Here is an 11,969-nt window from a genome sequence, read left to right as displayed (position 1 = left end):
TGAGACAAATAGGGTACGCCAAAGGAGCAGGGTAAATGAAACACACTGATGCCATATATTCACAGAGGTACAAATCTCGAATCATTTGTGCGCGGAAAAAATTGATAGGAATTAGATTGCGGGAAGGTTTATTGAAGACATATTGAAAACCGAATTGCCGTTGAACACGCTGGCGGCGCCCGTATCGTTAGTGTATGTATTATGCTTGTACTTATATAACAAATGGTAACGACGGAAAAGTTACAAAATAACATGGGCTACAGCTTCTAGAGAATATTTAATTGTATAATATTCAATGTTGCTCAGGGCTTTGTGAAAGACATATGTGCAATTAATTGTAATGAACATCACTGTTAAAAATATAAAAATGTAAGCTGCGACAAGTGCACACTAAGGTATACATATTCTAAAGGAAAGTGTCAGCTTGATGCTAAATGGTTAAAGGTTAATAAGTTTGTTTTAATGGTGTGCTTTAGAATTGTGGAAAAAGCTCTGGTGATTTGATACTCTAAATTATCACAACAATGTTTGTCAAACGAACTATGCAAACAACACTGTTTTGTGTGTTATGTAAACGCACCCCTACGTAAGTTTTATACCTGAATTTAAGTATTCCATGCACATTTAATTTACTTCATAATTGTTTATACTAATTTAAGAATGCTGGTCACAAACTCTTCAATATATTCCGGTGGCAAACCAAGGTAGGCTGGATTTGCCAATTTGAGACCATTCTCATCAATAATTTGGAGCATTTGATCTCTTTTAGCCTCTGTGGTTCTTCAAATTTAACCTTTGACCTTTTGGCTTCTAACTCTGGAACGATAAGTCGGAGTTGTGTCAAACTATACATTTTCTGAATCTTTAGGATCTGAGGAATATATATGAATATGGGTTTAAAACAACTTGCGCAGTTTTGAATTTTGAATCGTGTATAAAGTTTGACCTTGAAATCTTGAATTTCTCAGGAGTGACAATTCTACACCCTCCCATAATCTCATTTTGTACTACCTATAAACACTTTAACTGGCAAAACCATCTAACCCAATAAAACAATAGTTTGCAGCCGGACTAATAGTTGTGTCCGACTTTACCACTAACGATTATATATAATTCAAAAGTCTTTCGAATCAAACTTAAAAATCTTATTGATATTAACTAGTCTAAAAGAAGAAAGAATTTAAAGAGAACAAGATCAAGAAGAAAAGTACAATTAAAAAATAGTACTTATAATAATACAAAGGTATCTAATCTCTGTCTCTAGATTCACCATATCTAAAGAAATAAGATGCGTTGTTGATATCAACACTTCCATTTTATTTGGACATACATTTTTAAAACGCTGTGAGATGCAAATAAGATTGAATGTCTATAAGTTATTAAATTTACATCGATTATTGATATACTAAATTTTGCTTGCTAACAATTCCCTCGTTTCAAATTATAAGTTTTAGTTTCTCTTTTGTTCAGCGGATTTTAAAATTTGACAATTGTGCATATTAAATCCTTTATGTGCATTTTTTTCGTTATCGTTTGAAAAATATTATTTTCGATAGATTCTGCTGTTCATCTCGAAAGAATCAGCAAGAAACCGCAAACGTCGTGTCGCCAAACTTTCGTCCAATGACATCTAACAGGTGACGTCATCAATGGCGTGGGTAAAGCACGTATAGCTTCCGAGAAAGCAACTGAAAATTACTTCTCCAACAGCCATTAATAGGTAATCTGATAGCTATGGTGATTTTGTTGGATTTCCCGGGATGCTGTTTTCAAATCAGATATTTAGAAACCTATGGCCTTCAAATCCTCAACTATTCTAACCGAAAATAAATCAAGCTTTTTTGCGAACGCCGGTGTTTGTAATGTGTGTGGGGTGTACGTAGATATCATACTGCAGTTACTGTCCGTATTCCTATACACAATACACAGTGCTCTCACCATTGACGCGTGACCTCTACAAATGATGTATGTTGGAAGAATGGGCACTTGCCTAGTTAACATCACTGTGTGAAAAATAACCAGCCAATATTTAACTTATTCTCCAAACTTCTAGCAAATATATTTCTCTAACATGACCCAAAATTATAGCTAGGTTAGATGTTCAGAAATAGTCGCACTTTTGTAAAATATGAGTGAGGGCAAGGCATAGCTAGCCAACTCCCCGTGTTAATTGAATGGAGATTTGACCGAAAATATTGGTATCGGACCGCTCACTTCTGAAGGATGCCACAAAAAACGGTACAAGCTACATTTAAACTATTCTCTGGCAATCATCATGATGAGTTTCCTATATAGTATGCCGAAATTGGGTACTGTAGGTGATTGACAAAGGGTCGCACTTTTGTGTTTTAGGAAGGATATGTAAACGACAGATAACACCAAAAATATGAAGAAATTATTTCCAAACCGTGTTAAGGGATCTAGAATGAGCGTTTATGGCGTTTCGACAGTATTTTTTTAGTGTGACATGAGAGCACCTCAGACGTATCGAATTGCATTCTGAATACGAAGCATGTCTTTCTGATATCAAATAATTTTCATTTTTTGAAATTCACGACATAATACAAATTTTATGACAAATTAATAAAATTAGCTATTTTTCAAATTTTTGATATAACAGTCCTCGAAATAAATTTTATAAATCTAATGATATATTCTTAAAGTGTATGTAGCTGGGAGGAAAAGCCGACGATCAATTGAAAATTTTGACCTTTTATATTGAAGATATGGATTTTTTTCCCAAAAAGACCTATATTTTTTTGGTGTTTTGGGGAAAAATCCATATCTTCAATACAAAAGGTCAACATTTTCAATTGATCGTCGGCTTTTCATCCCACCTACATACACTTTAAGTATAAATCATCAAATTTATAAAGTTTACTTCAAGTACTGTTAAATATCAAAATATCAATTTTAATGATTTGCCATAAAATGTGTATTACATTGCGAATTTCAAAAATCAAAATTATTTGATATCAGAAGGACATTCTTCGTATTCAGAATGCAATTCGATATGTCTGATGTGCTCTAATGTCCCACAATAAATACTGTCCAAACGTTCATACCCCATCCCTTAAGTCAACAATCATTATGTTGCTCATTTTCAAGAATGCTTGTTAACAAAAAGCAGGCCATTGTCTCATTTCGTGAACAAAGGTCCACTACCATTGTTTCCTTGTGTTTCCTTTATAATCGGTTACCCAACTGAAGCTGTATTATAGCAGCTCATTGCCATATCGCACATATAAAACAGACACATGTGCACAGCCAGAGAAGATCCGATTTAATCAGTTGAGCTGTTTCAATGAGTGTTATCTTGGTTTAATAGCTTTTAATGGGGTTTAAGTCCTGCAGAGGTCGAGGTGAATTCTACTGTAGACATGACTGCATCATGTTTGACAGTAAACGAGGACACACACTCGCACTTTACATTATCCGCGGATCTGCAATGGGCCCGTCCTTGGTTCCTGGAGGTCTACAAACGAATGCAAATGCATGTCTAATGTACATGTATTTGCGAAATACGTCCTCAGATGTTATTATGAGATATAACGTCCACAGTTGCTATGTTAAATTTCACACACCCAAAAATACACAAACAAAATAGCGAAAAATGTCCTCGGTATGTCGATTGAGTACTGATTCAGATGATTACGTTTGCATAGTCCTAAACGGCGTCCACGTTTGGAAGCGATTACAGGTTGGGTGTGTGTTTGGGGTGGGGAGGAGGGTAAACACCAATTATAAACCAAACGCTGCTGAAGAGACTGCAATTATTTGACTTGAATATATCATTTGTAAAATTCCCGTATTTGTTCAAATGGTTTCGTGGTTCAGTGGTAGAGTTCTCGCCTGCCACGCGGGAGGCTCGGGTTCGATTCCCGGTGGGGTGATTTCTGTAATTTTTCTGTAACTCCTAAATTATTTGTTTTTATGTGAAAATGTATGATTACATTGGGAAATATATTTTGTGCACTTTTTTCTCTGTAACGGGGCCAATAACAGCTAAAAACACACCTCGGCCCGGCTCGGGAAATAAATTACGTCCAACATATTCAGTCCAAGAGAATGCCAAATATGGATCAGGAGTATTACATAATAATACCCTGCTATGACAATAGCTGCACTAGGTTCATCGTATAATCTCCTTATGTGGTTAGCATGGCTGGGCCAGGAAATCCACAAGGTCAGCCAATGTATGTACATGTATTCGGTACATGTGCCATATCTTTTACAATGGGTGATAAATTTCTGGTTTGTTTCAAAACGCAACAGTCGATATTCTAAAGCTTGGTCCAAATCCAAGAGAAGAACCAACTCTAGTAATTTATGTGGTTTCAAATTATATCGGGTGTTGCCTTTTTGATAGAAATGGTGTTTGTTGATGTGCACAGTTTCCCATTAGATCATAACATGCTGTTGTACATCCAAGGTCAAAGGTCTTTTAATCCATATTTGGCGTTGTTCTGGGACTGATATTATAGAGGGCGCTGTAATAATGAAACGCTGAAAACAAAAATAAAGAAATACATAAGGGGCGAAGTAAATACAAAATAAGACCTTATCTTCTCAAGCATGATACGAGGAACATGAAAAATAATATAAGAAAAAATGTCCCCCTCTGCAAAATTAATTGATTAATTAATTAATTAGTTAATTCAAACTACAAGAATGAAAACTCAGTTTTATTAATTTACAAAAATCATAAAATAAATGAAAAATGTTTAATGAACATGATGATATACAAAAATAAAAAAAATATTTCAGGGTGGAATTAAAACAAAAACAATGAGATATTTGTCAAGAATGATGGGCGTAGTGGTATGGCGACGGGAATACGGCAACGGTGCTGCATGTTTCTGGATGCCGGACCATAATGCAATTCACGCAATGATTGGCTTGCTAATTATTCACATTTACGCTGAAAATATTCTCGTTTTCTCACATAGATGCATAAAGGGGACGATATTTGATATTGTATGTAAGTTTGGAGACAATCCATATCCTAAACCAATAGGGTCACCCCCTTTAAATGATCGGCCACCGTTGTCTGCCAAACCTAATACCCTTGAACATAGGCGCCATGGCTACAGAGCGCATAGCTCTGTAGCCATGGCGCACCTATCCTAATCCGAAACCACCGCTGCTCACCACAACCCAAAAAACCATTGCTCATCTGGATACCAGGAAAATATCAAGTATTAGGAAGTGTGATAACTCAATTTGAATTGGTTATGCATAATAAATGTTATCTACAAAGTATGATAAGTGTAGCGTATAGTTCAACAACAATATTAAGGAACAACATATTCAAGACAACGAATGAAGTAAGAATATGACTCGGAAGGGAAGGTCACACAAAATGTTAAATATTGAAATGTAGATAGCTTTACACATTTTTGCCATATATTATAATTTTAGAACATGGCGCTTAGAAAAGCAGCCAATTAAATTTACATCAAGTCTCGGCAAATTTCCTAGGGCACTCGCGAATGATATCATTTATGACAAAGACATATTGCATTTGCATTTGACATACTCTTTGCAACCAAGTCTCATGTTATATGTAAGAAAACAAAAACGGATGCGTAAATTAAATGGATATATTATAATTAACGTAATTTCTTCCAGCGTATCCATTGGGGATTGTATTTGAACACGCATACGTGTTAACGGGAGGCTGTCATTTTATGGATGAGCACGAATCAATACCAATCAGAATTTGACATCATTATAGTCGTAAATTGTATTTAAATTGGTTATTTGTTGAGATTAACAGTGCAAATTAAAGTAAAACCGGGCCCATGTGACTAGCCCTCCAGCGGTTTTGAACCAACATCATAGTAACTTTTCTGAACATTAAAAAAATCACCCTGTATTAAAACCAGTGGCATCGCTACGGGGAGCATGGGAGACAAATTCCCACAGAACTCTTTACCTCCCAGATCTCCCCAGTAAAAACAAAAAATTACTCAAATTGCCACGTTTTGCGGCAATTTGACACAAAATTGCCACTCCCTGAAATTCATTTTGCCTCCTCACCCCCCCCCAAAAAAAAATAACCCGTTGCTGGAGCTTGCACCAACGTTATCACGGAGTGCTTTAAAAATGCAAAAAAGATGCAATAAAGTTTTCCTCGTTTTTTCCGTATGAAATGCTAAAAATTCCAAAAATAGTTCTCTAGCAAAATCCATTCACACCACCTCAATCATCATCATGGCGTACAACAACAAGAAACGATTCCATACTGTTTGATGTAAAAATCAAGCCACTTAAGCTAATTAAGAAGAAGTTTGATAGATAATTAAATACCTATTATTAGCTCAAATATTGGACTTAACATCTTACTGCAGTATAAAGTTACTGTCATATTTAGCCTATAATATCCGGTGAAAATCATATGTTAGCCAACAACAGTGACGTTATGTGGAGAGGGCATGTATAGAATGTTAGTACTTATTTTGGTATCACTGAATAGAGAAAACTAATAGATATATTTTGGTCTCAAACAGAACAGTATTATGTATTTTGTATAGACATCCATAAGGTTGATATTATTAAGGGGTTTATACAAACACCCTCAGTAAAGTGTGTAACCAAACATACATCTGTAAGACAGGGACTTTAAGACCTATTTTCGTTATTGAATATGATTGCTACAGATGATGTTTTTTAAGTTTTTAATATTTTTTTACTGATTTTTGTTATGTTTTTTTTTAAATATGAACGTTTAATATTCATAATGCGGGAAGATCTTGTAATATCAACAGAAATAATGACAATCATTCACTTAAACAATTCTTGAGCGACATATTTAAATTCAGGGCTTTCAAATATTTTTCTCATAATATTATTACAGTGCCATTGGAAAATACATGTATTACAACCTATAGAGGGATTACGTTGGTGTCAATTTCTGCTAGATCCAATGTTAAGGAAGTACCACGCCGGATTCCGTCTAAGCAGAAGCTGCTTACAGTACATCCACATCCTTAGAAGAATCATTGAAGCCTTTCAGAGCTATCAACTTCCACTCGCCATCACATTTTAAGCAGCGTTAACTTTGCTTCATCGAACATATACTGAGGATGCCAGTGGGAAGTCCCTGTGGAAGATATGCTCTTAATGTCCCATCCCATGGCAAACGGAGACAGGGACAATCTATCTTACGTAATATATAAGTACAGAAGCTATTGTGAATACCAACAACGATTTACAACCAGATATTATTGCCTCACTACTCATAGATCGTGGTGCTTAGAGAAACTTTGTAGGCGCCTGCTCCGCAGTCGAATGAAAAGGATGACTAATGATCAGGCTTATTAAAATACGAAAAACGTAAGTCTCAAAAATGTTGGTTGCGATATGTGAAATACACGTCAAATTATGATAAACTGACAACCTGATATTTTAGCCCTAGTTCTTTTCCTATTCGATAGGATTCACATTTATATTGCTAAAAGGTGCATATCAAAGTATGAGACGTGAGTCAAATAGGGTACGCCAAAGGAACAGGGTAAATGAAACACGATGATCCACTAGAGACGCCATACATTCACACAGGTGCAAATCTCATATCATTTGCGTGCAAAAAAGGAGAAAAAACTTGACTGGAATAAGAATTTTCTTATTGAAGATACAATAACGCGAATTGCCTTTGAACAAGCTCACGGTGCCGTATTGTCAGTGTGTTTATGCTTATATAACAAACAGTAACGAAGGAAACGATATAAATATAGCTTCAGATGTATACTAGCTATTTTGCTCAGGGCTTTGTGAAAGAAATATATGTAATAAATCATAAATGAAAATCACTGTTAAATATATGAAAGTGTTGAAGTTGTGTGCTAAATGTCAGTGTTAATTTGAAAGCGTATTTCCACCATATTTTCTTGAGTTAATACTGCTCTTCAAATCTCGTATGAGCTATATGGTTTTTAAAGAAATAATAAATCACAAGCATTTGTTTGCAAAACAAAACAGTTTCATTAATGAATACGCAAACATGAATAAAGTTTGTATTTGAAGTTAAGCGTACCATTTACTTACTAACTTACTTTATATTGTTTATAGTATAAATTATACTAATGGAAAAGGACTTTATCATTTCAGATAGCTTTTAAGGCGCCTCCTTGACACTTTACAAAAACTATTTATATTTATATTAACTAGTCTCAGAGGCAAGGCAAATACTGTTCCAGAGCCGTCTTTCTGATGCATCGTAAACAAATATTAACGATCAAAAGGTATGTAGTGTTACAATTACATAAATACGACTATAAAACAACCCGGTGGCAGACAAGTAAGTGTGAAATGGCGCGGCGGTGACGAAGCAGTAAAGGCTTCGACTCATCATCATGAAGTAGTGTGGACGTTTGAATTTGCCTCACCCCACCCGAGTGAAATGGGGACCGATTAGGAAAAATTACAATCACAATACCGAAACACAGATTGTTGCTTTAAAACCATTCCTGAAATAGTCACTTTACCAAATAATTTAGAGGTGGGGAGCCGAGACAATTATGGCGATAGTTTCGAGTATGAATATGCCCCGAAAACGGTACATTTTTCATCTAATGGCAAATTTAATTATAATTAAGCCTTAACTTTTAACTACTTTAATGCAGAGGCTGTAATGGGTTGTTATTTATTCTATCATTTCATTTGACAAATCCTGCTAAAAGAATTCTTACTATAAGATTAACCAAGAAACAACATGAAAAGCGAACAATCTAAATCGGCAATCGCAGACTACTCAGTTCACAAAATCATATTTTCAATTGGTACAGAACCAAAATTCTAAACCGTATCGAAGAATCCATGTCAGAGAAGATAAAAAAAACTACCAATACCATGAACAAAGATGAGGGGGCACCTGCACGTGGCTTTTTCCTCAGCCACGTATATAATCCGCTTTTGGGCGCTAGTGCGCCTTCTGTTGGTGACCAATCAACTAGAAGGAAGGATCAAGTGCCATCACTCCGATGATGGCATTCGACCAAGATGGTCGAAACTGTTAAGTCAGTAAATGTATTTGGTTTTGACAAGAAGAACATTCCTATAGAGGCAATGAAATTGAAAAAGAATTGTCAGATAGAAACTTAATTAAGGTAAATAATTTTCTCTAAGTCACTTTGGTACAACTGAAAAATTCTAAGAGCATCTTTCCCTGATTTCTTACCCTTGAATGAAATATAATCAGTCTTGAACCGGTATTGTAGCATTTATACTCTTTCTTATACACACCTATTTGCCCTTTGCACGGATCCGCCATCTTGCTACCAAAACGAGGTTCTCCATGCAAACGCATGCGCAAAAAGTGCATATTTTGTTTCTTGCGCTTTTCTAGCAAAGCGGTAATTAAATCAGGCGTTTGACATGCGTACGCACACGCAACACGTACTTTGCGGGTAGAAACTCGTTTTGAGATGACCGTGCAAAGCTTGAATATCATAGCAGTCAATCAAAAAAGTTCTTAGAAAGGTACGCGGAGGGTATCATAGTGTGTAATGCACTCCGCATACAACGCGCGTAGTACCGTCGTGTAGGATTGATTAATTTTACGTTTACGGGTCGATGCATTTATATATATTTGCTCTAGTGACATTTTGTTATAAGAATAAGAATAAGCAAAAATCATGAGTTTTTTTCTCGTGTATGAAGTGGATTAAAAACTGCTTATTACTTGTTGCTTAAAAAAGTGTACAGAATAATGCACGTATACTGAGATGTTGATTTGTCTAACATATTCTTGATAATATTCGGTTGCTAGTTACTATATTCTTTCTTTGCTCGACAGTTTATGCCACTCTGCTTAATATATTTTTTGCTTAAATAATTTACCTTAGCTGAGTTTTTTGTTTTCGCGACTGACGGTGAAGACGTTTCATGTAGTATTATAGCAGCCCCGTTATAGAAAATGCAGTTGAGATTTGTCGACAGAATTTTGCGTTGTTGGCACCGTTAGATATTAGATGGGCGATATCCTTGTCAGAGACGAGCACTACCTTTAACGTTCTAATCAAGTTTTGTTTGGCAACTAGTCTGCAAGACCTAGTACTAGAAGCTATATCTTTCAATAAATGCGTCCGTTTTCTCTCCGGAAACACACCTATGAACTGATCGAATTTCATAGTATCGCCTAGATGTACGTGTTGAACCATAACCAGATTAAACATTCCATGGTCCATTTTTGTGCCTTTATTGAACAGTATTTCATCACCTGTGAGTGGTGCTATTTGCAGACTTTATTTTTGCACATTTTACAGGTGTGAATGTGTTATATGATTCAATTTCATCAAGCGAGATGAGGCATTCTAGGCAACAGACTATTTTGATTCATCAATTTTAGAGTGTTATTACTAATAAAGGGTGAATTTTGATCGCAATTACTACTTCAAAAATTGACGAGGGATTGACTATGTTTTAAATAAGGCATTACGTGCATGATGTACCTGTAACAGTTATTTTTTTGTCAGATTCATATGCTTAGTTTTTAGGATCACACTTACAACCACATTTGGACGTAAAAATTAGAACATAAAAATGACATTTCTTGTTTTTGCATATTCCATTAATTTGATCTGAGTAATTTTGTATTAATTTTACGATATCACCAACAGCATTGTAAACATTAAATTGCTCAGTACAATTAATTGCATTACATTGAGCAGTAAATAGATAACCCATGTGGGCAAATTACGTATCATGATATTGCCTGATCACGTGCACGTGATATTGCCTGATCACGTGCAGATGAAGTATAAGATATTGTACCTTGAAATTAATATATTTTCTTGACAAAAAAAAATCAAATCCTTGACATGGTCATGTCATTTCAAACGTGAATCAGCATTTATATGTATGTTCCTTTGTGGATTTCCGTAAATAGGAATAATCGACATAATTTCCAGCTTGCCCTAAATCATAAATGCTCATTTATTAATCCATGAAAATCAATTCCCTGTAGAATTTTCTGAAAGAAAACGAGTTGTGGATTCATTTTGCCATATGCAATATCCTGCCTTACTTATTAGCGTTGAATATAGCAAACATATTAAAGCGGGATAGATGTAAACAATAAAGAATATTAATCCTGTACCGTGATAGTATTATCGAGCCATTCCTGAACAATTTTGTTGTAAATTGATTTAAATTTATACGTTTCCTCGTTTATGCCCAGAGTCATTTCCGTTATTCAAGAGCAATAAGTCTGTCGATTTTTGTTCACACTAAAGCCAACTCTATGCTATATTGATGCATAATAAACATTGAGAAATGATAGTGTTATATTCAACTTATTTATCATATTTATAGTCATCATTATTAGCAGTAGCAGCAGCGACACAAAAAAAGCCTCATAAATACATATCAAGCAATTTCAACAACGAGAACAGCCTTGAATGTTTAACAAGTTATGAGTGAAACTAACGTATTTTTTCCATCTCGTCATGGCCCTTAACTCTATTTTGTCTCATCATGGCAAAACACAATACAGGTAGTATTGCTGTTCTAACATAAATATTGGTTAACATAGATGTCGGTTATAATGACAACGATGATGAGGATGACGACGACGATGACGTCAACAACAACATTAACGATGGTAATAAGGTAATGATAATGATGATGAAGATGATGATGTTGATGTCTTCGGTTACATGATCACTATCATCGTCATAATCATCATCTAGAAACATCCCGTTCTTAATCTAGTAACCTTAGTAAGAATCTCGTTTCAACGCTCGCAAACAACAATGCTACCTGGATGCGTATTGTAATATATTCTTCTTGTAGCAAATAATTATGTGGTCTTTGGAAAATACATCTCGTTTTTGATTGAGTATCAGGGAGGAAAACTGACAGTACGATGGCTGCTTTTTATGACTTTGTCAACAACACTTGCAGAAGAATATCAAACTATACGACAGGCAATTCATCTTAATGTGGAGCTATTTACGGGTTTCTAT

The sequence above is a fragment of the Amphiura filiformis genome, chromosome 4 (genome assembly GCF_039555335.1).
Source record: "Amphiura filiformis chromosome 4, Afil_fr2py, whole genome shotgun sequence".
Taxonomy (NCBI): Eukaryota; Metazoa; Echinodermata; class Ophiuroidea; order Amphilepidida; family Amphiuridae; genus Amphiura; species Amphiura filiformis.
This window is presented reverse-complemented; position numbering follows the sequence as displayed.